Genomic DNA, 25320 nt, shown 5'->3' on the forward strand with positions numbered 1-25320 from the left:
ACCAAATGAATTTTACATGTTTTCTCTAGTTCTGTGAGGTACGCTAATGCTATCTGGATTGGGATTGTATTATATCTGTACAACAGTTTTGGGAATATAACCATTTTCACAGTGTTGGATCTTCCTATCCAAAAGCAAGGGATATCCTTCCATTTTCCAATGTCCTCTTCAATCTCCTTTCAGACTACTGTAATTTTCAGGGTATATAACTTTTACTTCCTTTGTTAGACTCATTGCTAAGTATTTCATTTTTTTGGATGCTATTGTGAAAGTTGTGATTTGCCTGATTCCTCATTGAGTTTGTTGTTTGTATGCAAGAGTGCTATTGATTTTTGAGTGTTGATTTTGTATCCAGCTATACTACTGAGTTTGGTTATTAAAACTACAAGTCTTTTGGAAGAGTTTTTGAAATCTATGTAGAGTATCATGTCATCTGCAAATAATGATTAATTTAACCTCTTCCTTTCCTATACTTATCCCTTTTATTTCTTTTTCTTATCTAATTGTTCTTGTTAATGTTTCGAGAACTATACTGAAAAAGAGTGGCGATAGTCGACATCCTTGCCTTGTTCCTGATTTAAGAGTGAAAAAGTTCAGTTTCTGACCACTTAGTATATTGGCTATTGCTTTGTCATAGATGGCTTTTATCAGATTGAGCTAAAGATCATCTATTCTAATTTTCATTAGGGTTTTTATCATAAATGGGTGTTGGACTTTGCCAAATGCTTTTTCTATATCTGTTAAGATGATTATGTGATTTCTTGTCTTTGGTTCTGTTGATATGGTCTATTACATTTATTGATTAAGTATGTTGAAGCATCCCTGTATCCCTGAGATGCATTCTGCTTGGTCATGATGTGTAATCTTCTTGATGATTTGCTGCACTCTGTTTAGTAGTATCTTACAGGGGATTTTTGCATCTATGTCCATTAGAGAGACTGGCCTGTAGTTTTTTGGCTGGGTCCTTCTCTAGTTTTGGTATCAGGGTAATACTTGCTTCCAGGAATGATTTTGGGAGTACTGCTTCCCTTTCAATTTCATTAAAGAGTTTGAAGAATAGTAGTAGCATTAGACCTCTAAAGTTCTTATAGAAGTTAGTTGTGAATCTGTCAGGACCTGGGGTTTTCTTTGTTGTTGGGTTTTTAAATATATCTTCAATTTCATTGATTGATATTAGGTCATTTGAAATTTCTGTAACTTTATGACTTGCTTTGGTGCTTCACACATATCTAGAAATCTATCCATTTCTTCTGTATTTTCCATCTTATTAGAGCACAGTTTCTCGAAGTAGATCTCAAAGATCTTGATGATCTTCTGGATTTCTGCAAGATTCATTGTGATTTCACCCCTCTTTGTTCCTAAAGGCATGAATTTGAGTCTTTTCTTTCCTCTTTTTGGTAAGGCTAACTAAGGGTTTATCAACTTTAATTAATCTCTCAAAGAACCTACTCTGATGCATTGAGTTTTTATATTGTTTTCTAGTTCTCAATTGCATTACTTTTTGATCTGATCTGTATAATTTCCTCTCATATGAGTTTTGGGTTTGATTTCTTCTTCCTCTAGAAGTTTGAGGTTCAACATTAAGTTCTTAATTTGTGCTTCCTCTGTTTTCTTGATGTGAGAATTCACCACTGTAAATTTTCCATCTTAGGACTGCTTTCATTGTATCCCGTAACTTCAGATATGTTGTATCAGCATTATCATTTAATTGTAGATAGTGTTTAATTTCTTTTAATTTATCTGTGACCCATTGCTTGTTCAGAAGGGTGTTATTTAATTTCCATGTGTTTGTGTAGCTTTTGTGGTTTTTTTGCCATTAATTCCCATTTTCATTGCATTATGCTCAGGTATTATATATGGGATAATTTTAATTCCTCTGCATTTACTTAAGCATGTTCTATGAGCTAAGTATGTGTTCTATTTTGGAGAATGTTCATGTGCAGCTGAGAAGAATGTGTATTCTGATGCTGTGGGGTGGAATACTCTGTAGACATCAACTAAGTCTGTTTGTTTACAGGTTTGATTTAGTTCTGGTATTTCTTTGTTGATTTTTTTTGTCTAGGTGATCTAACTACTTGTGACAGTGGGGTGTTAAAGTCCCCCTTTACAACTTTTATTTATTTGAATTTTTATGTCTGTTAATAGTGTTTATTTGAATTATTTGGAATTTTATGTCTTTTTTTTTTATGTGGATGGGTGCACTAGTATTTGGTACGTATATATTTGTAATCGTTCTCTCTTCTTGGAGTTTTCCCTTAATAGGTACATGCTTATATTCTTTGTCTCTTTTGCTTAGTCTTTGCTTGAAGTTCATATTGTCTGCAAATACAAAAGCTACCCCTGATTTTTGCTGGATTCCCATTGCATACAGTATTGCCTTCATCCTTTGACTTTCAGCCTAAGAATTAACATATAAATGAACATATAAAACATATAAAAATATTCTTTTTAAAACATCAGACTTCCCTCAAAATAGAGACCCAATCCCCAAATGGGCATCTGAGATGAATATACACTTCTCAAAGGAAGAAATACAAACAGCAAATATATGAAAAAATGTTCAACACCATTGGTCATTCAAGAAATGCAAATTAAAATAACACAGATTCTGTGTCACTCTATTATTTTTTTTTTTTTTTTCTTGGTTTTTCTCCGGTACCGGGAACCGAACTCACGACCTTGCGCTTGCCAGGCAGGCGCTTTTGCCGCTGAGCTAAATCCCCAGCCCCTCTGTGTCACTCTAGAAAGAATTGTTATAATCAAGAAATCAATCACAAATGCTAGAGGGGCTGTGGGGAAAAAGGAATCCTTCTCCAATGTTAGTGTAGACTGGTACAACCACTGTGGAAATCAAGGTGGACATTCCTAAAAAAATCTAGGAATAGGGGTCCCATTTGACCCAGCTATTCCCCTTCTGGGTATCTTCCCAGAATATGTGCACCCATGTTTATAGCAGCACATTTTGTAATAGCTAAATCTTAGAAACAACCCAAATGCCCATCAACCAAGGAATGGATAAAAAATATATGAGATCTGTTTTTTATATAGTAGAGTACTACTCAGCTGTAAAGGAATAAACTTGAGACATTTCTAGGTAAATGGATGCACCTTGAGACCATACTCTTAAGTGAAATAAATTGGACACATATATGTAAACATCACATCATCTCCCTGGTGTAAGAAACTGAAACAATAAATAAGGAGTACAGTATATATTGTGAAATGGGAAGAAATTGTTCAAAAGGAAAGAAGAACTAGGGAGGGAGCAAGGGGAAAGAGAAAAGAAAGAGAAAAAGAAAAAACAAGAAAAGATAAAAGGGAAACAAAACTTTTTAAGTAGGGATTGAAGGGAGGGGAGGGGATTGGGAAAAAAAGAGTAACCAAACTCTCACATACAGATACAAATTCCCTATGATGAATATGATATTTATGCATATCTAAATTGTACTAATAAACAATTTACAATTTAAAAAAAGAAAGTAATGCCACCTATGGACTCATAAAGAATTCATATACAAAAGATACAAAGAATCCCTACATAGAAACGAGCAAAGGGGGTCTGGGGGTTTAGCTCAGCAGCACAGCGACTGCCTGGCAAGCATGAGGTCGTGAGTTCAATTCCCCGCACCAGAAACCAACCCCCCCCCCGCAAAAAATGAAAAGGAATGACCAAAGGATATGCAGTTTAAAAATTTTTGCTTTATTAAGAGATTCAATTTTAAAAATAGTGAAATATTCCAAAAGTACCCCACAAAAGATAATAAAACAACTAAAAAGTGTATTAAAAGGTACTTAGAACCTTTTAAAAATAATATTAAAAGTAAAAATAAAATTTTCTGAGTGTGTCCTGAAAGAGAATCTTCTCTCCTTTTGTCACAGGTCTGAAGTCCTAACAATGTGATTGGCTAAATATCAGCACACAGGTTTTAACATTTGGGTTCAAAATATATAGGGTCATCAGTAAAAAATGAGATCCTGTAAATTCAGGTAGAAATATGTGGAAGGGACTAGAGGAGACTAAATATAGTGAACTCCTAAATTCTGATAAGAATGTTTTGCCGGAGGAAAATCTACGCCCCCACACTATGTCTCCCAAAAATGTACTCCTTGCTAATAGCTTACAGATTTCTGAGGAGAGTACCTAGTATTATTGAAGAGCTCTGTCAATCGCTTTCTTCTGTATTCTAAACCTTACAGTGAGAATGTAGTTCCTCAGCTTGGAATCTTACAGGAGATGGGTATAATTGGATCCCAGAGTGGCAGAGGGCAAATGACAGTGCTCAGTCACCAAAGACAAGGTAGTAATGAGCAGCACAGGCGAAGCAACAATCAGAATGGTCTGACACATGTATATCTATGACACTGGCTAACTAAATATGGTGTTCCCAGAAGTGAAAGAGCAAGCCTACTAAATTTTTATCGGGTTTATACTAACAAAAATTTAGAGCAAATTATCAAAAATTAGCTCAAATTTTGAAAACAAAGAATCACACCCCTCAACAAATTCCCAGACTTGTGCAAATTTATAGACCCAGGACCTCTTGAGTAAAGAAGAGACTGGTTTTCCCTTGCAGAAGGTCCTGGAGTATTACCAGAAAGTTACACTGTCAAACTTTCTCTCATCCTACTCTACATCAGGGGAAAGTAAATGATCAGACATTTTGGAGACTACAGGACACTGATTTTAAACTAACACTGGTTCCAGTGTTCCAAAACATCATATCATGGTGTTCCCCCAATGAGAATAGGAACCTACAGAGGTCACATGATCCATGAAGTTTTAAAAGGAAACACTAACAATTCACTCTATGTGGGAGAACAGTGAAAAACAATATTACATCTCTGGATAGACTGCAGAAATTAGTACCATCGCCAAGGATTTGAAAGACGCACTTATGGTGGTTCTTACCACATCCTCGTTTGATGCTCCTATTTCTCTATTTATGTAAAAGACAGATGATAGATCTTTGTGAACAATGGTGGATTACTGTAAGCTTAATCAATTGGTGATTCCAATTGCAGCTGCTATAGCAGATGTGGTCTCCTTCTTGAGCAGATTAACACATCTGGAACCTGGTACGCAGCTACTGGTTTGGAAAATATCTTTTTCAATATATCTATCTATATGGCTCACAAGAAACAATTTGTTTTTCGCTGGCAAGCCCAGTAATAAACATTTACTGTCCTATCCTGGAGTATATCAACTCTCAGGCTCTGTGTCACAACTTAGTTTGCAAGGATATTGATTACCTTTTTCTTCTACAAGGTATCATTCCGATTGGACCAAGTGAACAAAAGGCAGAAACCACTCTGGACTTGTTGCTAAAGCATCTGTGTGTCAGAGGATAGGAATAAGTCCAATAGAAATTCATGGCCTTCTACCTCAGTAAAATGTCTAGGATTCCAATGATGTGGGGCATGCAAAAATATTCCTTTTAAGGTAAAAGGTAACAATGCATCTGGCCCTTCCTACAATCAAGAAGGAGTCACAACATCTAGTGGGCTTATTTGGATTTTGGAGGCAACACATTCCTCACTTCAGTATGTTATTGTATCTTCCAAGTGACTCAGCTGCTAGTTTCAAGAAGTGGTGTGAGTGATACAGATTACCAAGAGGAAACTGGACTACTACTCCACAATGGAGTTAGGAAGAGTATGTTTATGATGCAAGCGATGCTTAGGTCATCTTCTAGTATTACCATGTCCTGTTATTAAGGATAATAGGCAACTATAGCAACCCAATCCAGGCAGGATAATAAATGGAATAAATTCCAGAACTTTCAGGAATGAAGGTGTAGGTCACCCCACCAAGTAAAGAACCAAGAAAGGCTAAGGTACTTGTTGAAGGGCAAGGTAATACAGAACAGGCAGCAGAAGTAGGAATAAATACCAACTACAACCACCAGTTACAAAAATGTGGATTATAACTGTCATGAGTATTTCTTTCTTATTTTGTTAACATGCTTGTGTACATACATGGATTCAGGAGATATGTTTGTTGATTGACTTAATATTAGTACTTAAGTGTTGTTAAATATTGTTATATTTGGAGATTTAAAATAGTTTAAGGAGATGTGTCTGGTTGTGAAGTTGGCAAAGGGTAGATTGTGACCATTAATCGTATTATGTGGACTTTATTGGTGTAAGAAACATCTAGCAAATTAGTAAAGCATAGTTCTGGGTACATGTACATGCAGGCCAGCAACCTGAGAGGAAATGACCCACCCCAGATGTGAGAGGTTCCAACCAATAGGCTTGCAGCCTAGAAAGAATAAAAAGGGAAAGAAGAAAGAAGTGTTCCTGTTTTTCAAGAATTCCAGTCTTTGCTGTCGCCTTTGCCCATTGGTCTCTAGTTTCTTCAGCCTTCCAATGCATACTTCAATGAGAGTAGGGAGATTCCATGCCTTTGACCTTGGACTAGTGCTGCATCTTTTGAGTTCTCTTGTTTTTCTGCTTCCATTTTCATGAAGTGAGCACCTAATGGATCTTCCAGCTTTCCAGAACACAGGTAGCCACTGTGAACTCTCCTACCTCTGAGCCCACAAACACACACTGTGGATTCTCCCATCTCTGGTCCTGTAAACCTACTTAATAAATCCTACTGCCTAAGTGTACATAAATTTTCTATTGATTCTGTTCCTCTACAGAACACTAACTACTATACTATAATATTGGTATTTATATGGAAGATCTTATTAAATGCCTTCTTCCCACTAAAACAAATAAACAAATAAAATGAGAAGAGGAACTTAGGGAGACTAATTTCCCCAAGATCTCACAGCTAGCAAACGGTAAGGATGAGATCTGAACCCAAGCAATCTGACCCAGTGTCCACTTGTTCTTAACCACAGTACATTGATTTATACAGAATTATAATATGGGCAAGTTGGTTTACCTGACTATATCCTACTATATTCATGAATGTTCGTCAACTTTATAATCCTTTACAGAGGAAAAGATCTCAAAAGCAGTGACATAATATTAATTGCCCCCCAGCTTTTATGTTAAATACTTACAAAGTGTTCTAATAAAATATATAATTTCCAAAATGATTAATTTCATATTAGGATAGAACATATTTTTCTACCAGACAGTCATACTTACTTTGCGCTAATAAAAAGGATGCCAAGGTAAATGCCACACTACTATACGCTTTAGACAATACAGAAACCAATGTAATACAATTCAAGGTGAGAATTTTTTGAAATATAAAAATTCTATCTCCCAGTGTTACTCTTGATACCAGCAGGATGACCTTTCTTCTATGTTTTCTAGTTTCACGTAAGATCAAGGTCTAGAAACCAAGTTAAAAATTTAGGTTAGGAATAAGAAATAGATTAATTCCCACCCCTCTGTTTACATGGAACAGAAGAGGTTAGGTTAATTCTGTGAGGTGTTTTTGATAGTTGGAGTTCACTGAAATCTTTAAAAATAGTCAAGATGTCCCATGGGAAATCAGAAAATCCCAGAAACTAAGGTTTCCCTAGGAAAACATCAGATTCAACTTGCATCTAAAAGACTTTTTAAAATCCCTTAAACGTATGTGAGCCTGTGAATTTCCTGAGGTAGATATAAAGCAAAAGAATTTTCAGAACAGATAACCACAATACAGTAAGAACCTATGAATATTTTAAATTATGAGATTCCTTTCTTTTAGGGAAGGCATAAAAACAAGTATTTCTGAAGATGTTATTTTATATTGAACAGAATTTTAAAATAGAAATAGAATTTAATATAAATAGAAATTTTAAGCATTGTACATAATTTTGTATTCTAAATTTTTAGTTTTAACTTATTAATTATTCTACATTGTATTAATTACTCCTTATGTTATCCCTTTTGTTTCAGGCTCCCTTTGGAAAAAATCTATTGCCTTTCTGTACTATCATCTGCCTGCCACTTTTAATCCAATAAATACTATTATCTATTATGACCTAACAATGTACAAAGGAAAAATTTGAACTGTAATTGGTTATACTAAAGGAAAGCCTTTGAAAAGTAGTCACTATCCCAAGTCCTTCTGTAATTCTGAGGAAGCTTTAGTACTAAAAAAAAAAAAAAACTAAACAATACTGATTAAAACTCAATTATGTAGATTTTTTTCTGCTTATGACTCATGACTTTCCATTACTTCTTTTACTACCAAGCTACTACCAAGCTACGTTTTTATTCCAAACTTTATTGAACACTGACTACTCACTCATTCTTATAAAGTTATAGGTTTCTACATTGGATAAAGTTGGTAACAGCAATAGTAGCACACAATAATGGTTGAATCAATTACCAGGTACTTGAAAAAGCTAGCTCTAAACTATCCCATGGCTATAACAATGTAAGGGTACCAAAAAATAATAATAATAATAATAATAATTAAATAAATTAAAAAATAAAAATGTAGGATTCCAGAGGCTGAGGCAGGAGGACTGCCATGAATCTGAGGACAGGCCAGGTCATGTAGTGAGTTCAAGCCCAGTCTGACAGCAAGACCCTATCTCAAAACAATGCAGGAAAGAGACAAAAGAATGTAAGAAAAGTGGAGGTGCTAAACAAAAACAAAAACGTAAGAAAAGTAAGTTTAGTAAATTTCCAGTGTACTTCACTGTTAGGAAGGTTATCTATGACATGAAATGCACAAAAAAGAGAGTATGGAGTGCAGCTGATTAGAGAAAACAACATACTATTATCTATTCCCAATATTTTCTTCAGTATTTTGTACCCCTTAAAAAAAGGTATGCTAAGGATGAAAGGAATGAATAAATTATTTCAATTTAACTTTAATAACCTTTGTAACATTAAATAATTTGAATTCATGGATTAAAGTGAAATTTTCAAAATTTAGTTACTAATTTCAAACATATTTGATTTTATGTTTTGAAGTCTCCTTAATTCTAAACACAGTATTGTAAAACTAGAAATATTTCCAATTAAATACTCTCTTTAAATAGTTGCAAATTGTAGTCTCTATGATTCATGTACTGTCTCACATTGAAGTAGTTGTAAGTACCACAAATAATCCAATTCGATTTTTAGACTTGCATTCAGATTATCTGTTTAGCAGGTATGGGACTAACATTCCAGTAAAAGAAATGCAGGAGAAACATACATGTACTGATGCTGTTTCAGGGTGTCTACTAATTCAATAAAACAGTGATAAATTTAAATATATAGCTCATGTCAGTTTTTGCTACTCAGGATAATTAACTGTATTCTTCAAAACAGTGTTAATAATATTTAATTTTTCCAAGAAAAACTGTTACCATAGTGTTATACTGGAATCAAGTATTAAAAAAAACGAATATTCAAAATAGTATAAGACAAACATTCTATGAAGTTAAACTACTATGCTGTAAAATAAAGAGGGGAAGAAATCATAAACATGATACACCATGCCAAGACTTTTGCTTTTAAAAACCAAAAGGTGTCCTAAAGTTGTTTTCCAATTTTAGTTTTTTTATATCTGGGATGCAAGAAGATCAGCAAGAGCTCTGAAACAACTGTTTATTACTCTCAAAGAGCAGAAGCTGGAATAAGGCATCTTGGTGGAAGGGTGTAATCACCCAAAGTCAGTCTTCCAAGAAATAAAACTAGAGACAGTTTATCTTCACAGTTAATTCTCTTATCCAAGTTAAAAGAAGAAAGAGGTGATAGTAAATTCATGCTTCTACAAATATCAGCTGCTGAAAGGTTTCGTGAAGCCTTCAAAAAGGTAATCCTACTTAATAGGCCATCCTTCTCAGACCTCCCCACTGAATCACTCATTGCTGTCTTTGTAAAATATGGTGGCCAATATATTCACTAACATACTGCTTTCCTTTCATTGAAACACTCAGAAGTACCATCGCAAGATTCCAAAATGTAAAATGGACTGTTAAAGTTATGCTCAATGAGATTAACATCTCACCCCATGATATATGGGTCAAAGTGAAGGTGGGGGCAGGATATCTTTAGGAAAGACCCCACTTTGTGCTTTAGAAAATGCCTTTTCATTTACTTCCTACACAGCTCTATGAAAAGGTCTTATTATCACTATTCTCATTTATACAGATGAAGACATATAGGTATTGTTAAATAAAATTATTTAATATCATACAATTAAGAAATGATATATATACTCAGGTCTGTGTGATATTCCATAATACCACAGCACTTTCAAGTGTCCTAAGCCTAGACCCATGAATTCCATTTTTTTATTCCTTCTTTAATAGCATTCATTCTCTAATATCCCTAAAATCAGTATGTAGGCTGGTTAGACACAGGCAAAATATATCCCAGGACTCCTGAGAATAAATATACAGTAAATACAGATAAATGTCTGAAGAAGTCTTCAGTTACAAAATTACAATACTGATGAAGCCATAACCAAACTAGAAAACAATCAGCAGGTTCTCTTTACTCTCTCCCAAAGTAGACTGTTTACAGTATACCCCCGCAAAGTCAATGGTTCAGAGTTCCTGGCCTCGGTTGTTTCTGGATTTTTTCTTAGAATCTAACTAATAACTGCAGAAACCACAAATATCCTCTGCAATTGCTTTTTTGCTGAGGTTTGCAAACAGCCAATCCAAGATCTTAATTCAGTTCCCCTGGTTGCTGTCTGGCTGCTGTTGTAACCCATCTCTGGCAGATGTGCCAGCACTACCGTATCCTTACTGGTTGCTGTACTGCCTGCAGCTATCAAGTGTTCTCCAGTTTGTTCTTCTTAAAGCCCTAAGATCCCTAAGATGCCGCCAAATGGCCCTGCCCTTTCTAAGGCTTTATTCATACAGTGTTTCATTTAATTAAATTACATACCTGCAGGAGACATAGCTTATTTAGGGCTTAAACTGTAAAAATAGGCATTTATAGGCCTTTTTTCTGACCATATCTGAAATTCACAGTTTTTCACAATTCTCTAGTGCCCTAGGAAGGTAAACCCTGTGAATTTCTGGGGTCCACTGTAAATATAAAAAGACCCCCAAAGCGCTCCCAAACCTCATGTGTTTGGAAGATGACTGGATTATGGGGATATAACAGGGGACTGGGTTAGGCTCTGGTTTGAAGAGGCACCATGTCACTAAGGGCTTGACCTAAAAGAGTATATTTCCCTTCTCAATTCCTCTCTTCTTTCTGTGCTTCCTCTTTGCCATGACATAAACAGCTATACTCTGCCAGACCCTTCCACCATTTTCTTTTCTGCCCTGAGGCCAGGCAACCATGGACTGTAACTGTGAATCAAAATAAACCTCCTTTCTTTAAAGTTGTAAGTGTTAGGTATTTGTCCCAGTAGGGATAAACTGACTAAAACATAGACATAAAGCTATGGAAAGAGCTCCAAAGAAATCATTAAGAATTTACCAAAAAAAAAAAAACAAAAACAAAAACAAAAAAACAACTTCTTATGGAGGGCAAGGGATATAGCTCTGTGGCACAGTGCCTGCCTGGCAAGCTGGAGGTCCTGAGTTTGATTCCCATTACCAAAAAAAATAACCTCTAAAGGCAATTTCAGCATTTCCATAGGAATTCTTGGTAACTAGGAAAGAGCACCTTAGTCAGAATGCCTTTAAAGTAAGGCCGTAGCCACTTGTGGTGCTCCATACCTGTAATCCCCAGTACTCTGGGAGGCTGTGGCAAGAGAACTGCAAGTTTGAGCACAACCAGAGCAACTTAGCAAAACCCGTCTCAAATAAGAAATAAAAGAGATGTGAATGTAACTCATTGCAAAGGCCCTGGGTTCAAATCCCATACCACCAAAAGTGGTGTGGGACACTCTTAGAACAACAAAGAAATGTAGACCACAAAACAGAGTTCACAGGCTCATACAAGCTCATAAGACTCTATCATATTAATGTTGTATATCAACTCAAATAAGCTGATAAATCACTTTAATCCTCAAGCATTAGATTTCTTTAAAAACTAAGTTCAAAGAGCAAAGTACTGTGCTTATTTTGACAGTTACTAGTTTAGTATATTTACAGCTGAATATAATCAAGATTTGGTGCCTATAAACCACTTAACCTAAATTCATCACCATCAATTTGTTAAGAGCCTTAGTATTTTGGAATTCACCCTGTATCAGGCTTCTACATCCACAAACATCTGTCTTAAGATTGATATATTTCTCTTCTTGGTTAATCTTCCTAAGACTGATATAGTCCTCTTCTGGGTTAGTCTTCCTAAACAAATACCTCTCTTTGAAGTAATATTTCTTCCCTTGGGTATGATGGTACATGCCTGAAATCCCAGCACTTTGGAAAGCTGAGGCAGGAGCACTGCAAGTTCAAGTCCCAACTGGACAATTCACTGGTTTTTTACATAAAAATTTTTAAAAAGACATGTGGGGGTGAGGTTCAGTGGTAGAACACTGGTGGGGTTTGATATCCAGTACCAAAAAAAAAAAAAGAAACAAAAAATCCCTCTCCACAAAGCAGCCTAGCTGCATTTACTAATGACCAGCCTCTCTCAGATTCATGATTTAATAGTTTTTTGAGTTTTTTTGTTTGTTTGCTTGTTTGTTTTGGGACAGGGTTTCGCTATGCAGCTCAGGTTGGCCTTGAACTCACTTTGTAGTACAGACTGGTCTCAAACTCAGTGATCCTCCTCTCTCAGCCTCAGAAGTGCTGGGATTACAGACATGGGCCACCAAGCCCAGCCCTTAATAGTTTTCTCTGCTTGAATAAGTGACTCATCAATGTGATTTTTTTCCCTAAAGTACTCATGTTCTTAAACCACAACAAATATTAGTCACATAGTATTATTAACTACTTTTACAAAACCACACAACTCAAACATACATAAGCAAATTTATAACACCCTCTAGACTTCAAGTGTTAGCAGAAATCAATTATAAGTAATGTATCAAATCATATGTAATAAAAATGTATAGTCTTCCTGGCATGTTTAGTAACATGTGGATTTTGTTCAACAGCACTTCTGACTTTTAGAACTTAAAAGAACATTACCATCTCTGCATTACATTACGAGTTTGTGCATCAGGAAAAAATATTTCAAGTGGAAAAAAGGGAAATCTTTTAGTAACTTGAAAATCAGATCATACAGAAAAACAAAGTTCACCACATCTAGAGGTCATTTTATCAACCTCTGTGATTAAACAAACAGAAAGGTAACTTCATGGTAGGGCCACATACTAGTAAATATTAACATGCATATGTAAGATGTTCAATTCTCACAAGCAGATCTCACCAGGCCTCTAAGCACACCCCCCAAAAAACTTTTTTCACATCCAACAATTCAATACAGAAATTCTAGTTATATTTTGTAATACTGAATAGACTTAAATGTAAGATGAAGACCATTCATCATATTATTGTAACCTCTGTGTGACATTCTGGAAATAAAGATACACAAGTCTGCTCTGTAGTCCTACATATATTTTTATCTTCCAAGTCTTCTTCTAAACTGCAATGGACTAGATACACAACAAGCTCTGATTCTAACACTACCCAACTACCTGGCTCCCCCAACCCCATAAACAGATCAGAAGCCCCTTAGAAGAGTCTAATTTTCACCAAAATATTTTCTTCTCAAGTATTTTATTTTATTCTTTACTCAAGCCTGTTGTTATCAATATATGAAACATGAATTATAATTAATAATGCAAAATATAAAAGGGTGTCACATTTTTAAAACAAAATTGTGAACACTATTGATTTATATAATTTTACCATAATAAGTTTGGGTAATACAGAAAAATAAAAGTAAGTAGCATGTGAAATGTTTAATAAAATTAGTATGAGAATATCCTTGCAGAGAGGAAAGGTAAATATATTATTTTATAATAAACTTGTAAGGCTCAGTTCAAGGATTCCTTAAATCATTTTAGGGTCAAAATATATACTTTGACAAAGAGGTCATTTCTATATCAAACACAACAACCAATTAGCAAAAACAAGTAAACCACATCATAGCCAAAAGATTCTAATGCACACCCACAGCTTCAGATAAGACAAAAAAGCTGGCTCTAGACGTATTGTACAATTTAATAAAAAAAGGAAAAGTGAAAAGAAACGGCTTAATCAAATTCCCCTTCAACAGTTAATTCAATTTTACTGAAGAGAAATGATTAACCATGCAAACACTGCTATAACTATTAAGATTAAAATCAGCTATTTTCAAGAATCTCTCTTTGAAAAATAATTGAAAAATAATAAATAAAATAATTGAAAAATAATAAATAAAAAAAACAATATCCAACAGAAAAGATCTAAATAGTCAGGCAACTACTTTCAAAAAATTTAATTTAAAAAACTGCTACTTTCCTTTGGCGGGGGCAGAGGTAAGCTGGGGATCAAACCTAGGCCTTGTGCATACCAGATAAGCACTACCATCAAGCTGAATCCCTATCTCCAGTGCAAGAAATGTAAAAGAATGGCACTAAGATGGATGTGATAACCACTCATCAGGACAAACTGCAATTTAAAACACACCAATAAGTAATGTGCACTACTGTTATGGTTTATGTCTGTGTGTCCCCTCCAAAGCCTCATGCGGTCACGGGGCAGGCTTTTAGAGTTGAATAATTGTGGGTGTGAGAGCTACACCCGCCCTGGGGTGGATAGTTTGCATAGGTAAGGTAGAGGAAGAAGCTGCTTGAGGCTATTCCTCCCCGATTCCGCCCTGGTGGGTTGCTTGCGGTTTAGCTGTGTGCTGCTGCCCTGAGATGCAGCTCTCTGCAATGTGCCACTCTGCCTTATAATCCTGCCAAGTACGGATTAAAACTTCCACGAACTGTAAGTGGAAATAAACCTTTCCTTCCTTAATTTTGGGTGTCAGGTATTTTGTCCCAGCAACGAGAGAAAAGTAACCAAAACAACTACAAAAAATTTTAATATCCATACATGGCACTGAATAAAAAAAGAATACAAATTAAATCCATTTTTAATCTTTACATAATTACCTGATGTGGCCTATAGACCAATATTTACTTTCCTCCAATGTTTACTTCCAATTCTATATAAATTTGAATCCATATCAGCAATTTTTTAGTACTCATTCCAATAACTTACTACTTGAAACCTACTGTTATCAGATACCACTATGAAAGGAAAAAAAAAATAGAAATAGAAATGCCAGAGTATATGTTTATGTAAACTGACTGTAGGCCTTTAACTTCATTCCCAATGACTTGTGAAAAGCTAAAATTCCTTCACAGCCCACAGGATCCAGAGAGAACCTACAATAATCAAGGATAAAAGTACGTTTATTTCTTACAGAACAGGCTAACAATCTTCTTTATGATGTTACTAAAATGTTGCATAGGGGCTGGGGATTTAGTTCAGGGGCACAGTGCCTGCCTGGCAAGCGCAAGGTCATGAGTTTGATTACCGGTACTGGAAAAAAAAAACAAAAAACAAACAAATAATAAATAAATAAATAAATAAAATGCTGCATAATTTGGTTTGGCTCCCATTCTAAGCCAAAGCATTATCTCAACAAATTCAGAAAAAAACTTTTTTCATAATATTCAATGCTACTCATGATTTTAAAAATCATAACAAATTTTAAGAGGAAAATTACCTTAATGTGGTGAAGTGACATTAAAACATACCACTAAATTTCTATAATTAAAAATGTACTACTGCTGCAGCAATAGAAAGATAAATCTCACTGAACAGAAAGTATAAAAACAGAATTGGCTACAGATACAAATATATGATAAAGATGATACTGCAAATCATTAGTTCATTTTAAACAAACGGATACATTTGAGGAAGAAAAAGATAAAATTCAATGTCATTTGTGCCAAACACTAAAATTAACTCCAAATGGGTGAAAAGTCTAATAGTGAAACAAAATAAAACAAAAAACTATACAAGTATTTAGAGGAATAAAGGTGATTCACACAAGCTGAGAGTTGATAAAAAGATTTCTAACTAGGACTAAAGTTCAAATATAAAATTTTTATGTGAATAAACATATCCAAACAAAATCAAAAGATAATCAAATAGAAGAAAACATTTCCAATATGTATCACACATAAATAGCTAGTATCTCATTAAAAAAATCTGAGACCAAATATCCTACAGAAAGTGGCTCTTATGCCTATGAAAAAAATATTCACTCTACCTATAAGATGAATACAAATATACAAATACCTATAAGATGAATACAAATATAAGATGAATACAAATTAAATGAGCACTGAAACAGCATTCTTATCAACCATACTAAGAAAATTCAAACATTTCATAGTATACTGTGTTTGGAGAGTGTGAGGAATCAGGCACGCTCATACATTATAGGTAGGAAGGCAAAATGAATGGTACAACTCCCATGTAGGGGAACTCAGTAATATATAATAAATGCAGTATGTGATCCTAGACTAGATTCTGCTTCAAGAAGAAAATGCTATTAAAAAAATCAGTGGGTCATTTGGAAAAAGCGGAATATGGATAATGAATTAGACATAAGTATTTTTATACATGTTACATTTCCTAGAACTGATAGTAGTACTATAGAAAGAGTATATTCCTATCTTCAGAAATATACACTGAATTATTTTTAGGGATAAATGTCCATGATATATGCAACATATCTATTCAAATAGTTCAGGGATGAAGAAAGGCCTCTATATGGTGTCTGTGTAATGAAATATTTTGGGTGATAAAATATTAATAGTAGATAAAGCTATTTTTATTCTTACAACTATTTTACGTTAGAAAGTATTTCTAATAAAAATCTTAAGACAGACATTTTCTATTTTACCTACCATATTATTCTCACATTATAGCTGAAGAAAGTGGGAGGCTTAGTGTTTCAGTGAGGGTTTACAAGGGAAACAATTTAATACAGGACACATAATTTACAGGATTATTTTATAATACTCACCCAAAGAGTCAAATACAAAAGAATGCAGGAAATTTGTCTACACACCGAAGACCCAAAGAATCCAGCTGAAAGCCTGGATCCCACAGCAATGTCCTGCATGAGTCCAGTTAAAGACCTAGAGCCCATAACAATGTCCCCCATGAGTCCAACTAGAGGCCAAGAGCCCACAACAAGGTCTCATGCAGGCCTGTTTCCAGAATCTCTGTTGAGAAGGCCCCAAGGTCAATCGTGGAAGCTAGAAAGTCTACCAGTGGGATAAAGGATCTGTACCAGCAGGCTGAGGAAATTGCGCTGGAGCTAGGAAGCAACACTCAAAGTAAGCAACAAAGCTCCCCCGAAAAGTACCACAACCATCCTCAGTGACAACGAGGTCCCAAGTTCCTCTGATGATGAGAACCGAGTTCGTATCTGGAAAGGCAGCAGGACAAGCTTCTACAGGACATTGAACAATGCACCATCTTTCCCTCCATGGCCAGGAAGCAATTCTCAAAGTAAAAACCAGACCTTCCTCAAAGTGAACTGCAGTCATTCTCAGCAAAAACAAGGTCCCAAGCCCCAGTGATGATGAGAACAACTGAGTTCCTATCATGAAAGCCAGCATGACAAGGTACTCCAGGAGAACCAACAGTACCATTTCTTCCACTCCAGTTCTCCTTTTTATGTTGTTGGCAACAATCCTCAGGTGGGCCCTCCACATCCAACACCACACTGATTCAGTTCAGCTGGGTGTTACAAGTTGACACCAGTTGTCAATCCACCACACCTAGCTTTGTGAAACCAGAGGTAAGCCCAGTGCAATAATGCCTTTGGTTCACAAATGCTTCTGTTCTTAAACATTTCAGTTCTCAAAAGCATTCAAAAAAATTTGCTTCAGTTTACAAACTTCACACAGCAGGCGACAAATACAACTGCAGACATCTTCCCACAACAAACACAAACGTGGCAATCTCACCCAAAATCAAAAAAGCAAATTAAGTTTGTGAACCAAGGTGACACTGTATATCGTACTCCAGAGACTAACATATTTTAGCTCTCATACTATGTACACTCATTTTTCAGTCTTTTTTTCCTTTTATAGCTCTTAACATTTCTGAGCCTCTTTAGTCTTCCCAATCTTAACCTTTTAAGGTTATGAAATTATCGTAATTGTTCTTTCTTCTATTTCCCCTAAAAAGAGTTCACTGTCACTACAATTGTATCTTGTCTCTGCAACTCCAAAACAGAATATGCTTTCCAATTTTACCTTTTACAAATCCCCAAATGAATAGCCTATATTTTGGATTATGTCTTTCATACATTTAACTCAACTAGAGGACAGAATTACATATTTATCACCACTTTCTGTCCAATTACAGAGTCTATTCTATACTAGGAATTTAGTAAACAATTGTTTTAACTTCACTGTTTGACTTGTTCCATTGCTCATGGTTTTTCTCCTTGGAGCCAACAAGAGGAATATTTGCTCAATTTCTCTCTTTCCACTTATGCACCAAACCCGAGATTAGTTCAATATTTGCATTCTTTTTTTGCTCTTTTTGAGACAGGATTTTGTTCTGCAGTTCAGGCTGGCCTTGAACTCACTTTGTAGCCCACACTGCCTTGAACAGCAATCCTCCTGCCTCAGCCTCTAGAGGGCTGGGATTACAGGCATGTGCTACTACACAGGTACAATTGCACTCTTCAGGTACCTTCTCACATCAACTCTCAATAATGTTTATATATTCAATCCTTTGAGCATACAAGGGCAATACTGCTATCTTCTGAATTTAGAACAGTATTAGAAAGTATGTTTTATATACAGAACATCACCTACATTTTATCAGCACAATTTCTAATAACTAAATCTTGGAAACAGCCAAATGCCCATCAGTGGATGAATTCATAAAGAAGATGTGGCTTGTTTTATACAATGGAGAATTACTCTGCCATAAAGGACAAATGTGAGACATTTCTAGGTAAATGGATGCACCTTGAGACCATACTCTTAAGTGAAATAAATCAGACATACTCGTTTAAATATAGTATTGTCTCCCTGGTGTGAGAAGCTGAAAGGATAAATAAGGATCAAACTGTGTAACAGATACTGGGAAGAAAATGTTTCAATGCGAAGCAGAACAATAGCAGGGGAGGGGGAATGGAAGGATGAGAAGAGTAAAAATAGAAAAAAATGGAAACGAAGTTTTGAAAATGAGGAGAGATTTTGAGGGAGGAATGGAGGAAAAAAAGAAGAATCAAGATATACTATGTACAGGTGCAAATTCCCTACAATGAATGTGATTATCATGTGCACCTAAAATGTACAAATAAAATTAATTTTTTTAAAAAATTCACTTAAACATGCAAAGCAAGTGAAAGGTGTGAGAAGCATTATGGCAATGTTTTTCAAATTTTAATGTTCATCGGAATTGCATGGAAATTTTGACAAAATGCAACCTCTAATTTCTAGGTGTAGGGTTTGGCTCAAGATTATACATTTCTTCAGAGCTCTCAGGCTACACCAATACTGTTAATCCATGGATCACATGGATATAAGGGTACAGCACACTTCAGAACAGCAAGTTTAGGTCTCTACTTTATATTCAATGGCCTTTATCTTTCAATCTGATTTCAAAAGATCTAATTGTTCTATTGGAAAACAATTAACTTTCATTCATTTATAAATGGAAACTGCACACAAAACTGAAAATACTTAATTTATGTGTTCACTATGTTTTATTAGAAATGGCAGTTCCCTACAGCCAACCATAAAAGTTCACTTATACAAAATCAGTTTTTAGTCTAAATATACATTCTGCTTCTACTTCCAAACACCCACACTGACAATACAGAAACACACTGACTTTCATCGTAGTCAGGAGTGGTCTCCTATTTTACTGACTTAGAAAACTGTAATTGTAAACACTACCACCACCTTAAAAAGAGATGTATAAAGCCAGCATCTTTCTCAATGATTTACTGAAAGCAGCAGCTGATTTTAATAAAACCATCCCAAAACATAAAAATTGATTGAACCAACTGCTGTGTTGGGCATACACAACAGCTGATTAAAATCATTCAAGAGTTTTATTCTTACAGTTTTTCTTTCAGGTTCTGAAAATTTTCTCTCCTTCTATGCTTTTATCTATGTGTTAAAATCACTGAAATAAAAGTGGATCTTTAAATCAATGAAATCGAGTTTTAAACTACAAAAGCAGGCCAAAAGAATACCGTAATAAGTTAGATCACATACATATTTAAAAGTATGTATACTACGACTAAAAACCACTTCTCTAGAATAAATTTGTAAAATAAAAGAATGAGTTTATAAACTTACTGTGATGTCAAACATTGTGGCTTTTTCTAGAAACAACACTGTCATTTAACCAAGTATGACATTATACTCTCATTCCTTATATAGGAAAAGTTTGAAAATCAGACATTGCTTCACTCTATAATGCGGCTTCTTGATATTAAACATTTTAATATGTGTTTCACTAAAAAATGATATTTATTTCTCTGCATGTTATTTGATAGCCATATTAACTGTCTATAATAAAATAATTTTATAGCATTTTTGTCAAAGTGGAGGACAAAGATAAGCTAGCTGTTTAGATTCCCTTCCTTTATGTTGTCTTTGATCACTAACAATGCTGTGTGAACAGTCAACAGAAGGCTGACATTTCATAAAATATGCAGTGATAAAAACTAATACTGTAGCATCTGGGAGCAATATATAAAATGCAGAAATACACCTAATAACTGTGATCTTAAATTATAAGCTACTAAAAGCTAAATAAAAAAGCATACCTAAGAATTTTTTAAACAGCAAGATTACAAATAGTGTTTTTGCACCTTGATTTCTAAAAACGAAGTTTAAAAATATTTGCAGTCTATTATACTTTTCCTATTACTCTACAACTTAAAAGCCCACTACCTTCTAAGAACAGGCTATCTGTACTATATACTTTTTAACAACTGAACATATTACAACAAAAATGCTACTGAAAGACACCATAAAAAATATAGAAATTTTCTTTATTAGATACTTAACATCAGTAATAATTAAATGAAAATGCAATCTTATGTCAATCTTATGTCAATTTTATGACAACATACCAGACAACATGATCAAAGTAGATTTTAAAACTACTGTAATAATCTAGATGGGAATGGTGGTACATGCCCATAATTCCAGCACTCTGGGATGTTGAGGCAAGAGGACTGCAAGTTCAAGCCCAACCTGGGCAACTTAGTGACTTAGGGAAACCCTGTCTCAAAAAAACAAACAATTTAAGAAGGGCTGGAGATGTAGTTCACTGCAAAGCCGTTTTGTTCAGTGGCATCACAGTAACAACAATAATTTAAAAATTGAAACTATAATCTAAACAAATAGCCTGTACTCTTAATGGCAGCATCAATAAATCTTCCCACAGCCTAAGCCTAGAGTCCTCTTTGTACACCACAGCAAGTAAAATATACGCAAATATACTTAAATAATTTTAACTACTACAAAACATTTTTTTGTTTTTTAAGAGTAGGCATCAGGTAAAGCACACAAGAGAAGCAGGTAAGGCACGCAATAAAGACAATCCAAGAGTAATCACGTGAATTAGCTATGTAGCACTTGTTTAATATTCCACCTATATCCATCAAAATCACAGCCCAGCTGAAATGTTTATTGTTTTTCTAATATATATGCTAACAGGAAATAACAGCTATATTCAGCACTTCAAGAAATCTAAATTGTACTCGACTAAAGAAAACATACAATGGTGTGTGGAAGCAAGTGTCCCTGTGCTTATAATTAGCACCTGGATTTAGGGATTTCATTCCTTAATATACATGCACCAGGCTGTTATTCCTACCATAGCTTTTCATGTCACTTAATAGAGATAAATACATTTGCCGTCCTCAGACCTACATCAATGCTACTCAATTTTTAAAAATTGTTATTATAGGTTAAACTCTAGTCTTGGCATCATTCTTTGTTTCCAGCCAGGACTGAAAATACAGAAGGCATATTCATAGTGTACATTCATAGTGTTTAAAACTAAAATATTTATGTAAATTATGGTTTTACATTTGCAAATACATTAATTTTTGTTTCAGTGGATACTCTGATATTTCTTTAACCTTAACTCTCTAAAGATTAATGTAACCTCAAAAACTCCTATGAAATATGTGAGGCTGTTAAAATTACTAAAAGAAACATTAAAGCTAAAACAATAATGTATCTAAAAATGTATTTAGTCTTATTTAATCTCACATGACAATTTGTTTTAGTATATTAACTATGAAGACCTAACCATTTTAATTAAGAAATTATCTTTTTAAAAAATTTCATCTCTTAATTATTTCACGAGTTTACATATCACATAAATAACATTCACTACTTAATTCATTACTTAAATTGTTTTAACATAAATTTATTAATCATTCTTTCCATTATTTTGCCCAGACATAGAACATTATCAGTTTCATGTATATTAGAAAATTATTTGACAATTTGAAAAGCCATAGTTTTAAGAGTAGTTTGCTCTATTAAAATTTAGTATTTAAGTAAGAAACATTATAAATTCCAATGCGAGCAGGTAGGGAGAAAAAAAGAAAATTTCCTGGGTCCTCCTTATCACAGAAGTAATAAACGATGCTCATTAATTGTAACAAGAAATTTAATTAGCGATAGAGTCCCTTTTCCAATATAAAGGTTTCACTAAATGGTGCTGAGTATAGTCAATCGGTATTTATGAAAAAAAGAAGAATTTTTAATAAACTGTACTTAGCCTAAGAGAGATACAAAGAAACATGGTCCCTGCTCTCTTTACAAAATACAGTTACCAATATAGGTCCTAGACTCAAACAAAAATAAGTAATGATACAAAACACTAAACAGAACATGCCTTGTGTGTAGCAAAAAAGCAAACGGGAATTCAAATGAGGGTGAAATCAGTCAGTTTACTAATCAGAAAAATTTCACATATCCTGCCCTAAGGTGCAGAAAAACACTATGTAAACTGTAAATGGGTGGCAAGAAAATAGAAAAGACACAATAAGAAGAAAGGAGAAAAAATATAAAATATTGTGACATGAAGAAGGACACAGAAATGTTTCATTATAATGGGACAATAATGTGGAAGTTTTTACTGACCAGTAAATATCTAAGCAGTAAATTAGGATAACTTCATAAGAGAACTTAAAATACTAAGCTGGGGTTTCAAATTTCAATCAATAGATAAAGTGAGACCAGTCAAGGTTCTAAGCAAGAGAGTAAAGGTCAGGGTAAAAGCAACTGTCATAGTTACTTTTCTCATTGCTGAGACAAAATACCCAATGCCCAAAATTAAGGCAAAAAAGGTTTATTTGGCTTACCATTTGTAGAGACTTCAATCCATAATCAGTTGGTTCCAAGGCAAGGCAGCACAGTAGACAAGCATCACAGAGGAGAAACAGTTCATGGTGGGCCTGAAGGTAACAAAGGAAGCTAGGGACCTTACCAGCTTCTTTCTGCCACTGTTATATTGTATCTAGGCTACTAGGATTAGGATAGTCCAAACCAATCAGTGGACTGATTTAGTAATCACATACCCTGAATTCCAGCATCATGCATTTCATACCAGCATCAACACTCTAGATTTGGTCACCTCTGAGAAAGCTCCATCTAAAACTGCATGAGGCTGTGTGGGGACATCTAGACACAAACCACAACAGTAATGCTTTAGAAAGGTTAATCTGAGAGCAATATTTAAGAGACTTCTGAAGTATTCCAGGAGTAAAGTTGTATAGAAATGGACTAGGCATTCAGAACAGTATTAAACTAGCAGGACTAAAAAACTAAGCTCATTGACTAGTTTAATATATGGGAGAAGGAGATAGTGAGTTCCTAGGTATGAGACAGACTCCAAAGGATAATGAGAAATTAAGAATGCTATTTTTAGGACGTGCATATGATGCCATATGCCCATAGTCCCAGCACTGGAGACTAAAACGGAAATTCTGTGTTCAAGGATAGCATGCACTACACCGGGAACTGAAGGCCATCCTAGAATATGTAGGAAGACCCTGTCTAAAAAACAAAGAAAGCAAAGGGGAGGGAAGGGGAGGAGAGGGAAAGCAAAACGGGAAAGGACAAGGAAAAAGAGAAAGAAAAGGAAAAAAAAAAAAAAAAGGACCAAATCAAAATTGAACCAAATCTGTGTTTGGTTGGTGGGAACAGGTGACAGGAAAAATGCTTTCAGTTCTAACCATTCACTTTGAGGGGGAAGAAAAGTATTTTAAATAGTAGGAAATGGAGAGATGCAAACAGAGCTACAGAATTTACAGTACTCAAGATGTAACAGTTAAAAATCTTGGGAGAGAAGAGTGAAGAACAGAGACCAAGGGTTCTATTATACTATTTAATAAATTCTAAAAATATACCTGTGGAATTTAACTAAAATAAAGTAAGATGGAATGACTACCTTTGTAAGGTAATACCAGTCCATACAAGATGATTCCAGAAAAGAAGACAAAATGCACACAGAACACTTAGAAAAACCTTGCCCAAAGCTGTTAAATAAGGAGGGTCTTAGTACTGTAAGGAATTATGACACTGTGGAATGTTTTTGTTTTAGTTTTTAATTTCTGGAAAAAGAGAAAATGTTTATAAACCAGAGGAGGGAAAAAAAATCTAAGGAAACTAAAAAACTTTTGAAAAACTTCCTACGGTTTGTTTCCACAAAGAAATGGTTAGGACACTCTTGTAAGACACACTGATTTTGGAATGCATGCCAAGTACATGCCCATAAAAAAACTAAAGGAAAAAACATATTCACGTGTTCTTTATGCTTTGTATCAATAACATTCATTTCCTCTATTTTCTTCTTCCTGTTAATTATTACTTCAATTTTAGGCAAATTAGGTTGGTATGTCTGTAAACTAAACACTATGTTTTGATATTTTCTAATGTCAGTAAAATATTTCAATAAGAAAAAAGTCTAAAAAGTATTGTATACTGTTATGGTTGATACATTGTGTCAACTTGGGGAGTCTAGAGGTTCAGCTAAGTGACTCAGCAGGAAGCTAGTGTGCTTACTTTGTGTACATCCTGAGCCTGTGGAAGAGGAGGGTATGGAAACTATGTGAGAGCTACATGCCCCTTAGGTGGGGGTAGCCTGTTTACAGTGTAAGGAAGGGAAAAAAGCTGCTTGCCGCCATTCCTCCCTTTTGCTCTGGCTGCTTTGCTGTTCACTTGCCATTCCCCCTTGCTCTTGTTGCTTTGCTACCTTCTGCCTCCAAGCCAGCCAAGTATGGACTGAAACCTCCACAAACTATAAGCTAAATAAACCTTTCCTTCTTTCATTTTGGGCGTTGGGTATTTTGTCTCAGCAACGAGAGAAAAGTAACCAGGACATACACATTTTAAAAACACACAAAATAACCAATTTGAGCCTAATTTACAGGGTACATCCTACAACAGAACTTAAGAGCTCATAAGAGAAAACAGAAACCAAGTAAAGTCCCCATAACTGGACTCCATCATGG

The 25320-nt window shown here is 34.8% G+C and overlaps 1 protein-coding gene across 3 annotated transcripts in view; it reads right to left on the reverse strand.

The window, feature by feature from the left end:
* Nucleotides 1–25320, reverse strand: part of Tbc1d5 (TBC1 domain family, member 5) — a 554846-nt gene that overhangs the window by 439548 nt on the left and 89978 nt on the right. Inside the window, exon 1 of one of the 3 annotated variants that reach the window (XM_013515660.1) lies at nucleotides 23170–23222. The exons of the other annotated variants lie outside the window; for them this stretch is intronic. The gene's annotated coding sequence lies outside the window, so the exon portion shown is untranslated. Of the gene's footprint in view, nucleotides 1–23169; nucleotides 23223–25320 lie in introns of those variants that run through there. 3 annotated transcript variants of the gene reach the window in all.

The sequence above is a fragment of the Chinchilla lanigera genome, unplaced genomic scaffold (assembly GCF_000276665.1).
Source record: "Chinchilla lanigera isolate Chin_1 unplaced genomic scaffold, ChiLan1.0 scaffold00029, whole genome shotgun sequence".
In the NCBI taxonomy this organism is placed as follows: Eukaryota; Metazoa; Chordata; class Mammalia; order Rodentia; family Chinchillidae; genus Chinchilla; species Chinchilla lanigera.